This window comes from Elgaria multicarinata, chromosome 8, assembly GCF_023053635.1.
Source record: "Elgaria multicarinata webbii isolate HBS135686 ecotype San Diego chromosome 8, rElgMul1.1.pri, whole genome shotgun sequence".
NCBI classification, from domain to species: Eukaryota; Metazoa; Chordata; class Lepidosauria; order Squamata; family Anguidae; genus Elgaria; species Elgaria multicarinata.
The window spans coordinates 32,033,977-32,057,347 of record NC_086178.1 but is presented as its reverse complement, the minus strand read 5'-3'; the positions used below and the strand labels follow the sequence as shown (position 1 = coordinate 32,057,347).

General features: G+C 39.4%; 1 protein-coding gene across 16 annotated transcripts in view; it reads left to right on the top strand.

Annotated features, from left to right (window-relative positions):
- The window catches only part of MBNL1 (muscleblind like splicing regulator 1), a 318,050-nt gene that overhangs the window by 205,635 nt on the left and 89,044 nt on the right, over positions 1 to 23,371 (top strand). Inside the window, exon 2 of one of the 16 annotated variants that reach the window (XM_063132108.1) lies at positions 18,303 to 18,331. The exons of the other annotated variants lie outside the window; for them this stretch is intronic. The gene's annotated coding sequence lies outside the window, so the exon portion shown is untranslated. The remainder of the gene's footprint in view (positions 1 to 18,302; positions 18,332 to 23,371) is intronic. 16 annotated transcript variants of the gene reach the window in all.

The window sequence follows — 23,371 nt, the reverse complement described above, 5'->3', positions numbered from 1 at the left end:
TTATTTATTTATTTATTACATTTATATCCTGCCTTTTTTCCTCCAAGGAACCCAAGGCGGCATACATAATCCTCCTCCTCTCCGTTTTTATCCTTATAACAACAACCCTGTGAGGTAGGCTGGGCTGAGAGTCTGTGACTGGCCCAAAGTCACCCAGTGGGTTTCCATGGCTGAGTGGGGACGAGAACCTGGATCTCCCGACTCTCAGGCCATAGCTAGACCTAAGGTTTATCCCTGGATCGTCCAGGGGTCAAACCTGTTCATCTAGGTGACACACAGGGGATCCAGTGCTCAGGCAGGGGCGAACCCTGGATGATCCCAGGATAAACCTTAGGTCTAGCTGCGGCCTCAGTCTTACACTCTAGCTACTACACCACACTGGCTCTCTTTATATATTACTATATTTCTATATTTTTCTGCTTTAATATTAATCAAGGCTTGATATGATTATACATGGTTTATATTTTTCTGTTTTGTTTTTGTAGAAATAATGATGTGCGATGGAGAGCATTTTAAACAGCATTTTATAGCTTCCCAGCTTTACCCGACTCCCAGCCCCCCAGAACTGTATCTAATAATACCTTGGAATTCATTGTATAAATATTTTATTCTGTATTTTTGTCATCAAATTCTTAATCTTTCCCCTTTTTCTATTATTTTGATAAAGTTTGCGCCTTTTCTTTTCTACCTAATTTGTCTGTATAAACAAAAAAGTTTCTTCAGGTATTCACCTTAACAAAGGGCTGCAGCAGTCTCTTCCCTTGTAGTAATTCTACTACTACTACTACTACTAATAATAATAATAATAATGATGATGATGATGATGATGATGCACACTACATTAAATAACACCAGCATTTGGCCTTTGTGGTTTTGAAAAGTCAAGGATCAACTTCGTTTGAGCATCTGAGGTTTATTTGTATTTGTGACTGCCTACTTCTTGGCAGGAGTGTTGTTATTGTACAGTACAAAGTTTGCCTAATGGTAAATTTCCTATAATAATTGAGTAATGTCTGATACATCATAAGCTGCAAGATAATAATTATGATTATAATACTGAGCGCCATATACATGTGATACAGGAGATCTCTGATCGTCTGATGTTTAAAGTTTATTACTTAACAGCAAGTGTGTGTGTGTGTGTGGCTGGCTCCAAAGTGGATCAAAGCAATGAAGTTAGGATAGGGGGAGAGTAACCACTGCTCACATGGCTTTTCCTCAGTCTAAATCAGTCCCCTCCTCCAAACCCCACCCCCTGCATTTTTTTCCTTTGGGGGAAAGCAGCAGATAGGTGTGTGTGCATGTCTGTATTGGGAGGGAAAAACAAGGGTTACCTTCCTCTCTTTCAGTGCTGTTGCTCTGATACGATTTAGACTTACGATCACAGCTTTTAAGTAAACCTTTAGTGCGATCCAATATATATGTCTACTCAGAAGTAAGTTCCATTAAGATCAATGCAGTTTACTCCAGCATAAGTGGGCATAGGATTTTAGCCTCAATCTATCAGGAGATGTAATTTATTTATTTAAGGTATTTCTATACCACCTATCTGAAAACAAGCAAAGTGGTGTACAAAAAATAAAAAAGTAACAGTTATCAGATAAAAATATAATCAAACAATAAAAGCAACATTAAGAAACTATATATATATATATATATATATATATATATATATATATTTAAAAAACAAGTTAAAAAGATGTGTCTTGACTCCTTGCTGAATGCAGGGAGAGTTGAGACTAGTCACAATTCCAAAGCAGGTGCATTCCAGATCTTGGGAATGACTTGGGGAAAAGCCTTTTTCTGTGTACCTACCAAACGAGTCTCTGCATGTGGAGTTATCTTCAAAAGGACCCCTCTTGCTGATCTTAATAATTAAGCCACTTCATATAGACATAGTTGGCCCTTCAGATAGCCAGGCCCTAAGCCATTTAGAGCTTTAAAGGATAAAACCAACATCTTGAATTGAGACCAAAAACAATTAGCAACCAGTGAAGCAAGACCATGCACGAGTTCACAGCCTAGCTGCTGCATTTTGAACCAGTTGACTTGTCTGGATTCTCTTCAAGGCTAGCCCCATGTACAGTACATTATAATAGTCTAAATGTGATGTAACCAACTGTGATACCTAGCAGACATCACATACCAAGCTGCTCATGTGCAGCAGTGAGTCAGGCAGCTTTCCTCAGGTCATTGCAAATGCTTTCCCCCATTGAGATGAAGTATGGTAAATGGGATAAATTATAATGAACATAGGCCAAGTTCTTGCTTGCCTTTCTTAAAAATAGTAGCTCAGTGGTGATGATGGCTTGAAGAAAGCCTGTGGTTCCAATAAATCATCACTAAGTCTGAGGAATTTGGGTTATGATCCTCCAAATACCATGTACATAAAGCAGAACGTAGCAATCATTTTGCCTGGGATCTAAAGCATCATTCAAAATGTTCTGTGCATGCACGGAAGTGTTAAATCAACCTCCTGCTGGTAGTAGCCCTCCTGGGAGCTTCTTGGGAGCTTCAAAGCCCTCTGGAGTAGCATCCCAAAGGGCCCAAAGGGCTGCCAATGGAAATAAAAACCAGCACTCACTCCATACACATGTGCAAGTATAGGCACATGGGATTTCTGGACCTGACACTAGCCTGGCTAAGCGTCAAGTGAGATCTTTTCATCAGCTGTAAGCATTATCTGTGAACTAGATTAAGTTTGCCTTTGATAAGGTCATCATATAATAAGTCAACCAGCTCTTAGCTTATTATTAAGTAGTTTTAGCTTCTATAAAACACATGCAGTAAAGTCACTTGAGAAACTTTAAGCACGTTTTCCATAAGAATAGCTGTGTAGTTTTATTCTGGAGCAGGGATGGGGAACATCTAGCCCTCCAGATGTTAAGGACTGCATCTCCCATAATCCCTCATCACTGGCTATGGCTGATGGGAGTTGTAGTCCACAAGCATCTGCATTCTACCAACAACTATCCTGGAGCTTATATAGGTGCAAAAATTGTATCCCATTACTTATTATGCAGTAGCACACTATAAGGATGATCAAAAGAAGGATTCAGAGGATAAAATCTATTAATAAAGAGAACCCAATGGCTGGGTTTTGATGACCATTGGAGGCAAAGAAGGCACTGTGGTTTCTTTTCCTTATTCCACATGTGCTGTTTACATTTGCATCAGAGGAGGAGTCCGCTTCACTTTTCTCTCACCCACTGATTTTTCCTTTAGCTTTACCCTATGAGATATACCTCCTCTCCATTTTAGGGTGGGCTACAGGTCAGTGGTGCACATGCTTTGTGTTCAAAAGGCCCCATGTTCAATCCATGGCATCCTCAGATAGGGTTGCGAAAGATCTGTGTATGGCTGCCACACAGTGGAAATAATACGGAGATAGATGGCCAGTGGCCCTAAGTAAGTTATTGTCTAAGTTTGCAATGGAGCATGGGTCTGGATCCTCACCTATAGGGAAGGCAGTTAGTAGAGTTGTAAGGGGAAACTGACAGACAAGGGAAGAATTAAGAACAATTCTGCCTAAAGTGTCTCCATTGCAAGTCATGTCTTCCCATCCCCAATTTGCAGAGTAGAAGGAATGGTTAAGCTTCAAAGGCATGATGTTAAGCCTCATATACAATTGAGAGACAATGAGTATATTATACATAAAGTTATCAAATTGAAGGGCCAATTGTGAGTACAAAACACATTGAGTTTTATTTATTGATAATATTTTTGTGGCGTCATAGGATGATGCTTCTATTGGACTGGTCCAGATGTAACGCTAACCTATGCTTTACATTGCGCTCATAGGCTACCTCCGTTCCTCACACATGTTAATCTCTTCTTTCCTTCCCTGGTTTGAGGCAAATCATAGTTTGCCAACCGGCAAACTATGGTTTACACTTGTCCTACAAACCAGGATTGGAAACTAGGATCAAGTCTGATTTGATGTTACATGTGTACTAGCTCTGTGCTTCTGCTTTACAGTTTCAATATCTAGAGACGAGATTTGGGGATGTCACTTCAATAACCCTTGGGCTCTTAGTCTGAACATTGCTTTTTATTTCATCAGCTCAGTTGGCTCCTAGACAAGAGAAAGTTTGTATTTCTCAATTTCACAGTGGCAAAACGCCTATCTGTGAAAAAAGAATAATTTAAGTATTCAGTTCATTGAAAGTCTGCTTTTCAGCCTGTATGTTAGATCTGTTATGTTGGTTGAAATAGTTTTTCACTGAAAAATTAGAACAAAGCAAATGTTAAAAAGCAAGATATTTATCTCATTTGTAGGTGGGTTACTCCTCCTGGTTTTGTTCAAACTTCCAACTGAGGTTTTGAATCTCCTTTTTCTTCCTTCCCCACTTCTCTAATGCTGAACTGGGTGTATTTATCCCATAAATAGTTACCTTGAGGGCCTCCTGTTCCTTCTGAATTTTTATACTTGGCTTGGGACAGGATATTTAAAGAGAGAGAGAGAGAGAGAGATTAACTTGCAGTTGAGTAGTGTTTCCAGTCAGTTCTTACTGGCTCAGCCAGAGGGAGGCTCCCATCTGGCTAAAATGACAACATTACCACATATAAACCAAAAGAGAACCAGGTTAAGATTTGGCTCTAGTAACTTGCTTCTGAATGCCATACGATACTCACGATAGCAGCATGTTGACCATTGTAATCATCCTCATTTTCAGACATGCAGTCATTGGGTCAAACTACTAACTGGCAAGAAACGCTGGGCAGAATCCAGCCAAAGTTAAGCCACAGTTCAAAGTTTATTGTTAAGGTTGTAAGTCATAGCTAACAAGTGAAAAGAAAACTGTTTTCAACGCTTTGTGATTCCAGAGACTAGACACTACAAAGAACAGCCAGTACCCTTAGTTATCATTATGAGAATCTACCACATTTTTATCTAGAGATTTTTGGCACAATGGTATTGCTGTGAGTGGAAATGTTGCTACTTTTACATGTGCTTCTCTGTTTCTGCCAGGAAGTAAATATTCAGCTTTGTCTTAAGCTAATTGCTGGGCTAAATATTTAGTTCTTATGTCTTTGTAAAAGATAAATGGAATAATCAAACAAATAATGAGGGAGGACTTACAAGATCAATTGATTTCAATTGAGATTTAAGCATAGGCTTAAGTTTCCCATTGAGATTAGTGGCACTTAAAAGTGATTGACATTGGCTGGGTTATGCTTACTATTAAAAGTAGATAGAAACACATCAAACTATACTTCTGCTTATGGAACAAGTGAAACATTCTCATGTTTTTATTGCCATAACACTATTTTTAAGTCATGTGGAACAGCACATTGTTAATAAAACTGAATGGAAAATAGTTTAACTAGTCTTCTGTCCAGCTTGGTTAATAATGATAGGGATGGGGCTCAGCCCTTTTGTATTAATGCCCTGGAAAAAATGTGGATTATAATTTGTTAATGGATTAATGAGCTATACTCATCTATCTGGCCATACTGTTTACTTATTAAAGGAATTAGCATTTCAGTGCATGAGCCACAAATAGCACGTAAAGTGGTATTCTTTGAAAAGAAGCAGAGCGTGGAATGGATAAGGAATCTTGAACGGCCATGTCTAGATTAAGATATAACTTCAAGGGTAGAGATGATCCCCAATCAAGTGGAGAAGAAATAACGGCTTTTTAGAGTGCTTCTAATATAAAGTTCTATTGAAATAAGTTGAATTGAATGATATAGATGATGATGATGATGATGATGATGATGATGATGATAATAATAATAATAATAATAATAATAATAATAATGCTCATTTTTCTCATGGTCCTTTGCTGCCTGAATTCTATAGACAAGCAGAATTACATGGTCCTTCTTGGCATACATTTTGACAGAACTGGGTTTTTGTCTGGATACTGCCAAAGTCCTTGGATCAGTTTTGAATTCAGAACACATTATTTCCCCAACAAATTGACTAGAATCCAATAAATTATAACACCTTAAGAAGCTTCAGCAATGCACTCTTATATACACTGAGGATGCTATGTGCTGTCTCCAAACTCACTAAAAACTTCCATGTAGTGAGATAAAGTTATTGAACTCTAGTAAGTCCCCAGTTTACTCACCCAATGCTGATCTATAAGTTCAGTACTAGATACCATATAAGCATTGAATTCAGGTTGCATTTACACAGTGCACGTCACTCTAATCAATAAGTCAATTGGAATACAGCAGTTTAAAAAGCCGTGCTCTTGTCCCCACTACCAGTGTAAGGGTAGAGCCTGTTCTCTTGTGGGGATTGATCCCACTCACTATGCTAGTGCGGCTGCAGTTACTGTTCCTGCTGTGCCTTCCTACCCTCTCTATTCCTGGATGCTGCCAAAGTCCTTGGAGGGACTGCAATTTGAAAGAACAAGACTGCTTCGGACCCATGAAGGATGACCAAAGAGTTGTCAGAGTAATCACAGATCTTGTACACAACTGTGCTTCTAGGTTTACAGCGTACAAAACTAAGACATCAATCCTGTGCCCATTTTCCCAGGAGAAAGTTTCATTAAACCAAACTGGATTTATTTCTGAGTAGACATGTATAGTATTGTATTGTAGCAATGTTTGGGCATTGCACTGACAAGCAGAACAAACTTGCATTGCTGTGTTATATTGCCATACTTAGGAAGATCAGAGCAGTATCTACATGACTGCTTTATAATAGTATTGAAGTGAATTGACAGCTGTTTGGGCCCATGACACATTCCATATACCATTTTCAAAACAGTTTCATAGTGTTATATCCTGCTTGATGTAGATCTGGCCCAGCTTATCATGGTTCAGCTAAAATAGTTTTTAAAGATCCTGCTATAAAGAATCCGCACCCCCACCCCCATAATGTTGTCTGCCCTTAGGTTAATGCATCTTGAATGTCATCATAGTCATAATTCCTTATGCAAGGCCTTTCTTCGTTAAGGTAAATTTGCAGAGGGATAAATGGAGAGTCATGCCAAGTACATGACCGTCCTGTGGTTGCATGTCCAGAAAGAAAGAGCAGTTGTTCATAGTGTTTGTGGATTGTGCTCCTTCTGCTCCTTTTTTGAAAGAGTGGATGGAGCATTTTGAGTTTTTAAAATTCTCAACAAATGACTACACTGAAGAATCTTTAGTTCTAATCCTTTTGCATCATCCAGTCCTATGATCATGTGTTGTCTGGTATAAATGTCCCCGTTGACATCTTCTCGAAAGGTTCTGCTGTTTTTGAAATAAAACTTTGCTTAACCAAATTTCACACAGATGTTTCCCCCCCTCCCGTAGGGATGCTTCTGTTTAGGAAGCTCCTCATGCCACAGCTTTACACTGCACTCTTTGTTCCCCAGTTAGCCACTGAAGAAAATTTTGCAAACATGATCCTTGTAGATAAACAGTTCTTTTTATCAACAATTCAGTTCTCTGTTCACATCCATAGAGCAACTCCTCCCTTTCCATGCTCTTTTAATAGAAGATAGTAGCATGTACTATTAAGCAATTCACAGCTCCCTTCTTACCCATTTCAAAGGGCAGCAGAATTTCGGTTATCCCAATACTCAGGGTTTAACCCTGTGTCTTTTTACTTACATTATCAATCCTTTCAGTGGTTCATTCTGACTGCCAATATCTTGTACACCATAGACTGAGTAAGACATGCCTGGCTCAGCCATGGTCAAGAAAAAGATAGTATCACTTTGGTAAGTCTTTGGGCCTGTTCAGACAACACACTAAGCTATGGTTAGGCCGCTAACCCTTTTGCAGCAAATGGTTAGTGAGCGTGTTAAAACTATGGTTATGTAGCCACTATGGTTACATGACATGCTAAGTCATGGTTCACACAACTCGCTAAGCCATAATGTTTATGTCATAATGCTTAACCACTGTGGCTTAGCATGTCATCTGAACAGGTTCTTTGTGTATATACAGCCCCATGCTTGGGGCCAACTAGTTGTATTGCTTGTCTCACGGATTTGCCTCAAGTGGGTTAAACACCCCTACACACACACACACACACACACACACACACACACACACACACTGCTGGCAAGGAGTATGGGTTGTTCCAGCTCTGGACCATGGCTATGTCTACACCAGCCCGATAGTCTGGTCATATGATGCACAGGATCTCCCTGGGTCGGTGGGGGGATGGGGACGTGTTTTCCCAGGGATAAAGAAACTCTGGGAAAACCCTATTCTTCCCGTGGTCTCGAGACTGTCCTGAGACTGCAGGAGGTGTGGGCGCTCGTCCTTCCTGGTGCTGCACGTATTTACTCATGAGTAAATGTGGCATCCAGAAATGGGCATAGAGCTGCACTGTGCAACTCTGTGCCTTTCAGGGGAGGGGGTGGGAGCAATTTTGTCCCTGGACATGGTGTAGGCGTGTGGACCCAGGGGGAGGATCTCGGAACCAGGAAATCCTGAGATCCTCCCCACAAAGGGCCCATGGTGTGTGGGGTTTAACCCTATTCCCCCATCATGGTCCCAGTCAGAATCCTTCTCCACACCGGCAATTATCAATGTGAGGAAAGTTCCCATTTGCACCAATGGAGGCTTCTCTCTCACACACACGCACGCACGCACACACACACACTTGTGTAGCGGGGGCAAATTTTAGAAGGGAAGCAGCTGGGGAGGGGGAAGTTTAAACCTCCTTGTGCACAGTGGTTCCAATCCAGATTGGGGCCTTGCATGCATACTTTTGAGTAAAGAAAAAGCGGAGGGACAGCTACATGCTATTCTCTGGTGCCCTCCAGATGTGTTGGTCTACAGCTCCCATCATTCCCACCTAGTATTGCTCATGGGCACCAGGTTCAGGAAGGACGACTTGGGCCCTTTCTACACCTAAGGATTATCCCAGGCAACTGAAGGCATTTCCCTGCCTGATTCAGGGATTCCCTGTGTGTCATTTGGATGAACCTGGGATATAGGCATGGTGTAGACGTGCCCTTTAATGTAATGAATAGTTTGATCCTGAATGTGCTGGGAAGGTCCTTGACAGGCTGGCAGTTGAACTGGTGATTACAGAAGCCTGGCTGAAGACTTAACTGGTATGTCTTGAATCTGGTTCTTTTGTGGTACGTTTTAGGTAAGCTGAAAGCTTCCCTGTTTTACCTTGCCCATTAAACCACCTGTTGCTTTGTAGCAACATGTCAGTATGATTGCTGCAATCAGGGTTAGTATCATACAGAGTCTGATAACACTGAAGTGCCTTTTGGATATGCCTCTAGCCCTGGTTGAATGGACATACTACTGATTGATACTCTCCTTATTGCAGCCAGACAGAAAAGTACCTGGCTGCAATAACAAAGTGCAGAAGGAAAGGTGGAGAAGAGAAGGCTCAGCTCTCATGCCCACCATCATTTGGTGAAAAAATTAGACCGCCCCCTCTTTATATATGAATGGACATGAGATATGAAGGAAAAAATATAGCCACCTCTGTCAGTAGTTGCATCTTGGTTTTCCCAGGTGCTGGACATACAAACATGTACTATTTTAGAGGGACAGCACTAAATGTTCATGAAGCAGAAGTTTCTTACCAACTTGTTATGGAATTAGGGAAGAGCATGAATGTTCCATTTATCTTTGGTTAGTGCAAAGATAGAATGTTATGTGCTGGGTTCATACCTTTAGTGTTGTTGTTGTTTTAATCTTTTTAACAGGGTGTAGCCCTGGAACAGTGTGCTCTAGAGTACGGCTGATTTCCATGGAGCTGCTCCAGATTTACAGAAGTGTGGATCATATGATTTGTTTCAATCTTATCTTTATTTCAGTTCTGCATCCCAGCCCGCTGAAGATCTCCTGTTTTGTTATTATTATTATATTATCTTTCTGCTTCGTGTGATAAGCCGTTCCAGCCTTTTTAAATGAAGCTGGAAAAGTGTGCTTACTCGTTAGATAACAGTCTGATTGGACAGGTTATCTATAATGCTTGCTTGTCTTTGTGAAATATTGATATACAAAATGGGTAACAAGGCTTGGAATGTGTTTTGTGTATAGTGGCAATTCTAACTCATGTAAGGAAGTTACAAAGCTTGTCAGTGGATTGATTGATAACATAATAAAACATTCCATACTTCATTTATTCTTTTTCTTTTTCTTTAGTTTTTATTATTATGTGATTCTGGTTACAAGGGTCAACTACTATATCACATATATACATTTGGAGTCAATACAGATATTACTTGATTACTAAATAATACAAACTCATACAAGCCTGGGTAAAAGTATTTAACAATAATTAGTTAATTCGATTTCATTTAAATTCCATTCAATACACTTCCACTTAGGGCATCCCGAGACTAACTCTCTTTACCCTTCCACCTATGTTTTCCATATTTCTAAGTGTGCCAGTGGGAGTGTTCTCCCACTTTCTTCTTTATTTGTATAATTGATAAATTCCCACCATACCCCCTCAAATTTATCTTCACTTTGTTGTCCTCTTACTTTCCTCATATTTTGCATCAGCTTTTCTAAGAGGGCAATCTGCCAAACCCGAGTGTTTTGCTATCAACCATCTAGCCACCAATAATAGATGGTTTATTAATTCCTTATTTAAGAACTTAATATCTGGTCCCCTACAGAGCTAAATGAGGAGATGGGTGGACCCATTGTCCAGTTATCAAACTGATCTCCTGGAACACTTTTTTCCAATAAACACTCGCCTTAGGGCAGGACCACCACATCTGTATGTACGTCCCTTCTCTGGAGCATCCCCTCCAACACAGTGGGGATGACCCTGGACTCATCATAGATATTCTTCTGGGCGTCAAATACCATCTGTGGGTTAGTTTTAGCATTAATTCAATATTTTTACTTGATATTGATTTACCGTATTTTCCGGCGTATAAGACGACTGGGCGTATAAGACGACCCCCAACTTTTGAGAAGATCTTCCTGGGTTAAAAAGTAGTCTTATACGCCAGAAAATACAGTAAATATACCTCTATCCCACAAACCATTCCAATCATTTTCTTCAATATGGATTCCTAAATCTGCTTCCCAGACCATCCTGAGTGGATCGTTAGTACCGACTTCTTGACTTACTATGCACTTATAAAGATTAGAGGAGAAACCTTTTGTTACTCCAGACAGTGGGGTCATCTACACCAAGCTCATCTATACTGTGCACTGACAACTGTTGGGGACCTTGACACATCTACACCAAGCAGGATATAACATTATGAAAGTGGTATGAAAGTGGTATATGGTATGTGTCATGGGCCCCAACAGTTGTCAGTGCACTTCAATACTGCTATAAAGCAGTAGTGTGGCTTCTGCCTCTTATATACCACTTTCATAGTGAAATATCCTGCTTGGTGTAGATGAGCCCATTGTCTGGAGCTATCAAGGCTTGTGGAAATATACCTGACAGCTACTTTTGTGCCTCATTCTACATTGCTTTTTGCTGGAGCAGTGACTGAAAAGAAGCAGAGGCTGAATAAACAAATATAAAAGTAAGTTATTACATTCTGTTGGCATTTTATCTCAACACAGGCCAAAGGTATTGATAAATGTGTTGAAGAGTCCCTTCCCTTTTAGATCTGCAATGTTAGAAGATTTGGGGCAGGATTCTTATTAGATTTGTATGTCTTTTCATTAGCATTTTGGTGCTTTTGAAACATTTCAATTCACTGTTAAAAGGACTCTTCTTAAACGGTATTAATACATGTGTGGATTCTTCCCCTATATGGCTTGGGACCAAACTACCTTTTCCCATAAAAATGTCCCTGGGTTTTAATACCTTCTGGAGAGGCGCTTCTCGGAAAAGACCACCTCGAGCGCCCCACTGCCGCCCGTTTGCCTCTTAGCGCCCCCTGCTGCCCCCTTGCTTCTTAATGCCCCACTATGCAATCCCCCCAAGGGGGCAGTATTGCCCACTTTGGGAACCACTGTTCTACACTGAGGGGGAAATACACATAAGGCAAAACACAGAGATTCCTAGATCTGGTTTTGCCATAAGGAAAATGGAGGGCCACTTAACTGTGTTGCTCCTGCTGACTCTCCCCTAAAATGCTCAGTATCCAATGCAAATTTTCCAGCAATTCTTATGGTACTTTTTGTTCAGAGCTTTGCTTGGGTGTGTTTTCAGCTTCTGGTTTTCTGTGGCCACTTGGGTTCCATCATAGGTCATGTCTTCAAAGACTTCTTCAACATAGATGCATGAAACTGGGAATGCTAATTCCAACCACTATTTTGTCCTCTAATGCTCCCATTTCTTTCTGTGGTATACTGCAGATAGTGCAGAAAACGGGCCTGGCTGTAGCAATCAGGTATAGCTTCCACATTGAATGAGAACCAGATCTCAGAATGTAAGTTTCTGTTGTCACTCATCAGATAAGAGCATTGAACATATTGTTCTCCAGCCACTCTTTGCCAGGTTTTTCAGAGAGACCATTTCCACCAGTTCTTCCTAGTGTGATTAAGGAATCACTGATAGATGTAACTCTATAAGCCTCAGCAAGACTACCTCATGGCTTTTGATTGGAAAGACATAGCAGCAAATGTGATTCAAGCAGCATTTACTAATCTGGATGACATGATCACAATTTTCCATCAAATTCCAACTGTTGTTTTATCAGCAACAGTAAAAGAATAAATTATCATTAATTATACAGTTTGGATTTTATTTTTTCAGTGGTATTGAATGCTCCTAAATTCCTTTTATTTCATTCTGTCATTAAAGAGTGTTGTTGAAATATTCCTATCTTCCATTTCCCAAAGAAGGTTACATTTTTAACATATTAGCTCATTTTAAATCATTTTCCCCCATTGCTGTTCGCTACCAACTGTTCCTATGTCTTAACATGCACTGATCTTTTTACCTCTTTACTCTTTGATTTACCATCAGTGTTGCCATTGGTCGAGATCCAAAAGGTGACACACGGAACTCTGCATGTGCTATTTTGCCTCAGCTACCCTCTGTGGCTTTTCATTTCCTTAAAAAGCTGTTCCTGAAGGTCATAAGACTCTGCAACAGCCTGGTATTTAAGAATTCTCCTGATCACCATAAGTGACAAGGAACTCCATGCAGGCAAGTTCATAGATATTCATGCAAATGAGTGAATGGGTTAGCGGAAAAGGGGATTGGTGTCTACATTCCTCCTCTGTCAGACCACTTGGGTTTTGTACTGGCTGTGGAGGAAGGGAAACTTATCCTTCAGCTCTGTCTCTCCTTCACCAGCTTGTTTGCCTGAATATTTGCAAAAGCCAGCCGGAATAACTAGGGTATTTTTAACTGTCTGGGGAAACCCATAAATAAGGAAGTGGTACAAAGATCCCTTGGAAATGAGTTTCATAGTATAAGAGATGCAACGGAGAAGGCTGAGATTATTTAGGAACAGATTATGTTGGAAGACTAACTTCTCTTATCTATATGGAACTCATATAATGGAAGAATTGAGAATTTAATAGTGCAATTCTATTCTTGTTTAGAAAGACAAAAGTCCTACAACTCCCAGAATTCCCCAGCCAGGAATGAATAATTATAAGTCATGTGTTATATCTGATTCATGTTTGGAACAATAAGGTTATTTCAATTCTTATCATTTGTTTCTTGCATCTGAGATGGAAATAGATTCATTCTTCAGTTCTTCCTTATCATTAGTCTTCCTCTGGTCTTTGAGCAAATGCATGATTGCTTAAATCCAGGAATGGGTGTGGATGGGCACACACCTAATAACTCCCACTATCATTTTCCCCGCATGTGCTGGCTCCAATTCAGACCTTCAAATGTTTAGTGTGAAAGTCAGAAGAGGACTTTTAAGCACATTGGGCATTATCAAGTTCTGTGATCATGGAAGCCTTTTAAGTACATTCACCTGAATGCACTTAGAAGCTTCCTTCAGATCTTCATGCTTAATGTGCGAAGGTCTGAAGTGGAGCCAGAGCATGGGAGAACATTATGGGCAGAACTTGCATGTGTGTTACCTCACCACTTTAAGCTCTCATGCATTCACTGGAATACCTGAATAGGGGTATTATCTCACTGAATTCCAGACTAAACCAAAACTTTAAAAATAATGCTTATCTTTCAATTAACATTTCAGCTATCAATTAACATTTTGATTTACCTGCAAACCTTTGAGCTTTGTCAAGTGCTTCCTTATGTCTTTTTGGAAATTAGGAAATCAAATATGTAGAAAATACTGCAATAAATAATTGTGATTTTTATAATTGGTGGGTTTTTTGGGGGGGGCGGGTATGCACATCTTATTTGGTATGTACATCTTACAGCTTGCTGGATCCATTTCTCATTTGCCAGATAGCATTCAGTACCTAAAAACACACACATTTCAATTTAGTTTTTTTGTTTGCATCAACTATATGCTTTAGTTTTTCTGGCATCATACCTTCCTATCTCTCCTCTCTCATCTCACACTATCGCCCCGCTCGTGCTCTTCGCTCCTCTGATGCCATGTTTCTCACCTGCCCAAGGGTCTCTACTTCCCTTGCTCGGCTTTGTCCATTTTCTTCTGCTGCCCCTTATGCCTGGAACGCTCTTCCAGAACATTTGAGAACTACAGGTTCAACCTCAGCTTTTAAAGCTCAGCTAAAAACTTTTCTTTTTCCTAAAGCTTTTAAAACTTGATTTTGTTCTGACTTTATACTGTTAGTTTTACCCTACCCAGTGCCTGTTTACCCTACCCTGTGCCTGTTTGCATTCTCTTTCCCTCCTTATTGTTTTATTATGATTTTATTAGAATGTAAGCCTATGCGGCAGGGTCTTGCTATTTACTGTTTTACTCTGTACATTGATGGTGCTATATAAATAAATAAATAATTTATAAATAAATAATAATAATAATAATAATAATAATAATAATAATAATAATAATAATATTCTAGCCAGATTCCCATTTTGGTTTAACATAGTTAGCATCACATTTAGTTCATGCATCTTTTCTTTTTTTAAAGTACTCAGACAAGCAGGTCCTCATTCTTATTTAAAGTACAATACTCTCTCTTCCTACTGCTGCCGCACAAAAACACATACTTTTTTGTTACTTCCAGAACTGACTGAGCTTCCTGTTATTCCACTCCGTCAGTTCTCCCCCCAATGTTCTTTTTATGTTAAGTTGAATTTGTTTGCCAGCAGCTTTCTTCAGAATTTCTCTACTCTTTCTCCTTTGTGTTTCTGTAAACCCCTTTCGTCAGTTAATTTTTATTAGTAGCAGATTTTGTGTCCACCCATGTGTGATTTAGCTGAAGTAATTTCTATGTGTTCTCAGCCAAAACCATTTTCCTATAAATTTTGTCTGCCAAATGATTATTGAGGAAAACTCAAGCATCCAGTCCCCTATAGAGATTATTAAACTTTTAAAGTTAATATATATATATATATATATATATATATATATATATATATATATCCTTTTCACACACAGTGTTTTATATACTTTTCCTACTTGTGTATCATGTACAATGGCTCCAGTGGGACATTGGAGTATAAAATCAGAGCTGCTGAAAAACTGCCTCAAAGGTATTCTCATTGCATTCACCCATGTTACTAGGGACAAACACAATTTTTAAAACAACAACAACACATGAATGGGATGACCATTGCTTCTATGGGTTGGCAGTATCACAGCTGAACTGTGACACCTGGGTTGCAGGCTTTTACATCTTGGAGGCATAGTCAATGAAAACCATTCACAGCAATGGCTCCTTGACTAAAGTCTGGTGCCAACATAATGCTTTTCAAATCAGAAACACACATTCCATTCCTCACCTCTTCCCAGTGTGAATTCACCCTCCTTCCTGTTGTCATCTTAAATTATGGATTAGCATTGTATCTTCCCCAGTGCTAACCATGGTTTATGCTAAACAGGATTTGAAATCAGTAATTGAAGTTGGAGAAACTGTTCAATGTTAACAGTGGTTAGGCTTCATTCCAATGTAATTCAAAGGCATGGTTAAGATCAACAAAGGAATATTAGGAGAAAATTTTTTCCAAGTAGAGATGAAGAAAATCCTATTCCTGACTGAGGCATTGATTTGCAAACCATGGTTTGTAGGGAACCATCATCTTGTATGCACAAGCCTAAGATTAGTTGCACTAAGTGATACTGTTTGCGATTTTTTTCAGGAGGATGGAAGTGGGTTCAAGTGCTGATTTCTTTGCAATACAGAAGAGCCCGAGTATAATAGCAAGCATGTAGTGTATTGCTGTGCAGACAGAGCTCAAATACTTTGTCCAGAACTACATGTACAGCTTGCGCTGCTGGATGCAGGGACAATCCTCAGTTAACTGCACACATGGTGGGGGGTATTCCACATGTTGAAACTTCATTCCATATGCAGAATGGCTCTTGTTGGTTTGTGCTGAATGTAATGTTAGACGGATGCCATTTTTTGTGTAAACCTGTGATTCTGACTATGCAGTCAAGGTCCTCTCAGCAACATTAACACTTCCACATAGATGCTTTTCATGGCTGTATCTTAGGATAAATCAAGATCTCAGAGGATCTTTTCCAAAAAAATGTGTTAAAATTGTCACTTTTCTTCAGAAAATTACGCAAACAGCATGGGCATAAGCAAAATTTGCCTGCTATTTCTAGTCTGGCAAGTATAGTATTTTTGCACATTGTATTGCAAATGATGTATGTATCAAAGAATGAAGATTGGCTTGCTATCAGTGACCTATATTTCCTCTTAATCTGTTGGCCAACGGGGATAAACAAGTGGCCCATTTCTTCATAATATATATTCCCTCTCACATAAGCACTGGCTAACCACCACCTAGTTTAGCAGCAATGTCAGGAGTATAATATAACATCAGTGTAAACAAGTTATTTTTGCATACTAAGGATGACCATGCAGAAATGACTCATGGCTCTGCTTTGATACCTATGAGTTAAGCAGTCATTCCCAAGGCTTAAAAATAACGTAGGACTTTAAATCTCACTATGCTGAGTCGTGTATATGTATTACAAGATAGTGTTCTCTACCCTTTGACTTGTTTATAACTTACTAGCTATAGTAACATGTTTAGTACAGTTAGTTACAAAGTTAAAATTACATTATTTGGAAACTGATTAAGATATAGTTTTATAGTTTAAGTTGTAGTTAGTTGTTGTTGTTGTTGTTGTTATTATTATTATTATTATATTTATTTATATCCTGCCTTTTCCCCAGTACTGGGACTCAAGATATTCTTTAAGCTGGTCACAGTATCCACATTCTCTCTTCTTCTAATATGCAAACACTTTCTTAAACACAATTTTAAGTATTGCACAAACCATGTAGGGTTAGATTCAAAGCTTCCTTTCTTCTGATAAGCATCTTTCACTGATGGAAGGATCCCTTCCATAGATGGAAGTTCGAGGAATATTCTTTCCATCAGAGGAATGGAACTTTAGACCCAACCCAATATATCTACATATAAGTAAAGTACAGGATACATAAATTAAACATGACATATAGTTCCTTTTTTTAATGGAGAAAGGGGGGAATAGAAGAAATATTGTGGGAACAAATTTGGAAGAAAAACAGGCAGGACTGTATTATTTTCTTTCTTTTTTGAATTTTGTAGATTGCCTTTGATAATTCTTTGGAGTAATAAGTTAGACCCAATTTATACATATGAGCCGTGGAAAATACAGTTAGCCATGTGAACAATGCACATGTCCTCCTCACAATTAAAAGTGCATACCTGGTGTATATCAGTAGCATATGTGCCTGGATTACTGAAGTGCTAATGCTACATGCACATGAGCCTGTTCATCTGGTGTTCATTTAAACACAACTGAGCTGGAGGTTCAGAGGTGGTGTGAAAGAGATAAGTATTTTTCCTGTGGGCCATGCCACATGTAAATTGGGCTTTCAACACTGTCATTTAGAATTAGGATATTTCAGCAAGCATAACTCGGTATGTAGATTCCAGCACAGCATCAGAAGAATGCTCCCTTGGAATTAGCAAGAAAAGTTCTGAAGGTATGCAAAGGCTTATTAAATAATTCATGTTTCGAGCCAATTGCTCTTCAAGGAAGTAACCTAGTGTAGAGATGGACTGCGGTGCTTGCAGGCTTCTACCCCAAACTCATTCAGAGTGAAGTTTTTATTTCCATACCCTAGAAGAAGCACTTGTTGTTGTAATTTGTTCCCTGTAATCATATGAACAGCTTCTCTCAGTGTGCATAGTAACCCAAGACTGCTTTGGCTAGCACCATGCAAGGAGGCCTTTTTACTGAGTTTGCTCTCACTGCTGCTATTGCTGCTTCCCCTTTGGCTGGCCAAGGAAAAGCTGCTGACCTAGGCATCCTTGCTGCTGGCTATCTTCTGACGACAGTCAAGAAGACATGAATTACAGCTTTCTTTTGGATTTCTACCAGAGCAAAGAGCCTTGTCCTCTCTATCAAAGGTAAGGAATGAAGATAGCCGATAGATATAGTGCTGACTGAAAGGACTTAAATCAGTCACAGGTTAAGGGAATATTAAGTGCTGAATTATCTTAAACAGCTTTTACATATTCATCACTAGATAAATTTAAGTCATATAAAACCACATCAGCACCATCCTTATATGCTTTTATTTATTTATTTCATTTCTATACCGTCCAATAGCCGGAGCTCTTTAATGCTGGCTTTTAAAAATTGGCTGCTTGGGCTAGAATTGGGTTTTCTGTTCTTGTGAGCTGCCTCGGGTATTTCTATGCAAAGGTTTGTATACATATAATGTAAAAATGATTGATTCATAAGCTTGCCTTTATTCTAAAGCAAGATATCCAGATTCAAATCTGATTATTTTTATGCCATGAGAATGCAAGCGGCTTTGAAGTATTATTTTTCCTACAAGAGCAGTCAACAATAACTGGAGGTTATTTTTGGTTTATTTCTTCATGGGTTTTGGTGATACAGACAATACTATATTTCTTCACAAATAGTGTCTTTCAACCCTGAGATCCAAGGTGGGGTTCTATAACTCTAAAGCATATAGGTCTAATATTACAGGCCAGTGGCCTTTGGAGGCATTTTCTGCAGTCTGGATCTTTGGAAGGGCCCCACTTTTGAGTCTAACATGTCTCATCCATTATGGACCATCCCAATCTTTTATTCATTGCTGCATAAACCATCTGAGACCTTGACTCTCCTGTGATGCCACCTCTGACTTTTCTGGACTTATTTATATACCGCCCCATAGCCAAAGCTCTCTGGGCAGTTGCATGCACAATCACCATTCTTTCTAAGGTTTCTGGATTGTAGCATGAGAGTCGAGGTAGCTACAGCACACATGTATCTATAAAGCTAAGGAGGACAGAGTACAAGGATGGATGGCAGAGCTTCATGTGTCTGCCTCCCAACACAGCCAAGCTCTTCTCAGAGAAAAGAGAAGGTTGGAGGGTTGCAGGAGTGTCCAACCAGCAGCTAATTGCTTGTTAGCAAGGGAACTAGCTATTCCTCCTTGCAACAGTCTACTGGAGAGTGTAAAAGCAAGAACGTGAGAAACTAATAATTCCCCCCCTCATCAACTTAAACATTGAAGGAGGGTTCTTGTTACATATTATAAAAGTAAGGATTTAAAGCCTCCTCTTTGCTTTGCCATTGCCTAACAAGAAATTTCCTTTCTACCCATATGGATTGTTGTCAGGATCCGTGGCGTGGGCAGCAAGGCCTCAATGCAGGAACACTGGGATGGATGGCAGTGGAACTGGCAAACAGAGTCCAGGCAGGGCCAGAGTCCAAAGGCAAGGTCCAGAGACAAGCAGGGTTCAGAGTCCAAAGGCAAAACAGAGTCCAAGCAAGGCCAGAGGCAAAAGGTGTGGTCCAGAGACAAGCACGGTTCAGAGTCCAGGAGCAGCAGGGTTCAAGCAGGGCAAAGGCAAGGTCTGGACTCTCAGGAGCAAGCACAGGAGACCGTGTTGCTGTGGCAAAGGCTAGAGTGGAAATGCAGTTCTTATATAGCCCTTTCCTGGCTGCTCCCAGCTGGTCTGCATGAGGCCATCTGGGAGTGTTTGCTGATATGAGTCTGGATCCTGCAACTACTCTGCGGCCGGCAAGGTGCACTGCAGCCGCCAGGTGATGCTGCAGACCAGAACCTGACAATTTTTTTTTCCTGGTATTTTCCACTACCATGTCTTACTGGTAATTGGCCAACTAATTAGATATTGTTCACTTATAGTACAATCCTCAAAAGTAAGTCCCATTGTGTTCAGTGTGGCTTATTCCCAGGAAAATGTGCACAGAATTAATGACTTAATCACATACAAATAATAATTAGCAAATAATTGACATGTAAATATGAAATTTCTGCCAGGCATCCATGGTTAAGATGGGAGAAGAGAAAGGATAGACACTATTATCCCTGGGGTGCGGAATAGTGTGTTTTAATTCAGCCATATTAGAAATTTGCATGGGAGATTTCCATCTGCTAGTAGTAACAAATTATACTGAGGTGTGGGGAAAGTGGAATATCCTTCTCACTTCCCTCTAACCACAATAGAAACAAAAAAGAACAGCTGCAGCATCTGTCTATTTAGGAATATAGAGCATGTGGGGAAGACGTCTTCTCTACAGCATACTAGTTTTCTGTGTGCAAGGACATATTTTGATAAGAGAGCATTTAGGTAGTATAGTTGAGAAAATAATTTAAAAAAGAGTTGCCAGTTGATAAGTTCTGTGTAGACTGTCCCTGGTATTGTAATTCAATCCATTTCTATTCAGAAGTAAGTCCTATTGTGTTCAGTCAGGCTTACACCCAGAAAAGTGATGACCTTTAGCCACCATTAAAGGTGATGTGATTATTTTTCCTGGACTACACTTACTAATTTTGTTTCACTGTCATCTGGTCCAATGGATGTTGCAGGATTTGAAGCACAATGTAAGCCTGCAAAAGCTGTGAATAGAGATGATAGAGGAGTGAATATGGATGTTAAGGGGAGTGATGGCTCTATCATATTACCTTCAATTTTTTGTAAAACAAGTCTAAAAATGATGGTCTATCTCCAGCCTCATTTCATTTAAATCAGGAAGAGGTATGCAGATTCACATTTCAGACTTCTGTTGACATTGCTGCACTGAAGCATGACTTCTCAAACCTACCAGCTGGGATTCATTCATTAAAGCGTTTTACTTCCATATTCTACTGATTTTCAACAGTACGTAGATTGCATCAGAGAGTAAATTTCTACCATTTTTCTTACGGCTGGGTAGTAGGTGGTGTTCTGCACTGCAATTTAATGCATGCATAGTTAGAAGTAAGCGCTACTGTGTTCAGTGAGGCTTGCTGTGCAATTCTATGGGTGTACATTCAGAAGTTAGTAGCACTGTGTTCAATGGGGATTACACCCTAGTAAGCATGTGATATTAACTGTAGCAGGTGCACATAAAAGAGTGGAAATAGATGCATGTTTTGAACTAGCCCACCTCAGGTTGCTTGGAAAACTGGAAAAGGGAAACAGCCAGGTTAAAAGTGTTTTGACAAGTATATTCTATTGGTGAGTTTGAAGAAAGCTGAGCAAAAGTGACTAGTTCCCTATATAGTCAAACAAGAAATAGTCTAACTGAAATTTAAAACTAAGAAGATCATAGTGCTCCTATGATTTCCTCCAAAGTTAATGTTTTATGGATTCTCAGCTATCCCATCAGCACTATTTATAGGGAATGAGATGAAAATTTAAGCTTATCACTGAGGGTAGTTATATGCAAAACTAAAAGTTGCTGGTCCAACCTTTTCGGTTCCTGATACATGTTAGTCATGGCATCTAAATTATGGAACCATTTCCCAAGGGGGACCTGCCTGGCTCCCTCATTTTGAGAAGTGGCAGAAACATAACTATGGACAGCTGGGCTGTTCAAAAGCTTTTCTGGACCTAAATGTAGACAATGCATAAATAATTACAATAAGGCATCTCATGGGACTATCATTTAAGGTTTTGTTGCACTTGTATGGTTGCTTCTTTGGGGCACCATCCAATTATAGTTGAGCTCTTGTAAATCACATTGATTTCAGTCCATGCCTAGACCTTCCCCATTGACATAAATGAACAATCTTATTTATATTAAGTCAGAAGGAAATTCAATTGCGTCCAGTGAAGCTTACTCCCAAGCAAAGGTGCATAGTATCATGGCCTTATGATTTCATAGAAAAAAATAGAATGCAGAATGCTCATTGATAAACTTGTTTATCACATGATAATACCCAAGACATTGCACATCATTATAATTTCATACTGGGGTTGTTGTTTTTAAATCCATCTACAAAAAATAATAATGGGCAAACTTCATGATTATAGTTCAGATGACTTGTATCAGCAGTATATTTACCCCTACAAATGTTTCATGGGTCTTTTATGCCTTCAACATGTGGCTACATAATGTGAATTATAAATCTTGTGTCATTTTTACTAGGTGAACGGAAATGGCTGTAATGAACTAAGCACACTACCATAAAAGTTAAAGATGTTTTTGGTGTTACTGAAAAATACAGAGCACAAATATGCTTTACAGCATGTTCAATATAATAACATAGTTTCCATGCCTATGCATCGATGAGTGTTATTTACTTGGCTTCTCCTAAGGACACAGAAGCACAGATTTCCTTCAACCCTGATGCCCGAGACAGCGCCTGTTGGTTCCCTGATGTTCTGTTTCCTACATAGCTGCTGCTTTCAATTTACTTTGGCACTATAGTGTGTGTGACTTATAGTTAGGTAGCAACCTTTGGTTGTTATTGAAGCAATATGTTTTCAGTTCAGAAACTTGGCTTTATTGTACAATTCCTAACAGATGTGCATTTTCAGACATCTGGGTGGAATTTCTTTTACTAAAAAAAGAAAAGAGAAATGAACAGAGCCACAATCCAACAAAGAAATGTGTGAGCCTGGCTCAAACATGCTTAAACCTCTGTGTTGGACTGTGGCCAGGTAGGTTCATTCTGGTGCTGTTCAGAAATATAGGGAGACAATGTTCTCATTTCCCTCATGTGGTCAAAGCCAGATTTTACATTTTAAAAAATAAGGCCAGGATCCAAAGAGCTACTTTGGGCAAATCTGATGGTTTGCATGGATCTAGTGGAATTTTTAGAAATGTATTTATTTATAGTGAACACACACAAACAGTTGAGAAAAATAAGCCTAAATCCTTCTTGCGTTTGTGGATGCTGGGTCATGCTGGGAGTTGTAGGACTTTTTTCTGTCTAAACATGCATAGCATTGCATCCTTGAATAGTTTTTTTGTTTGTTCTTCCCTCTATTGTAAAAATTTTGTTGGATATATGTCTGCATTTAATGAAGGGAAAATTAAATATTTAATACTGGAGCCCATTCTGTATCATTTTGTTTTGTACAGTTTGCTTTGTACAGTGCTGATTGGAGTTGGTAGCTAAGAGTGTCCACCGAGAAATGGGACAGCCCAGTTTTAAATCTCATTTCAGCAATGGCCTCATTAGGTGGCCCTATTCGAAT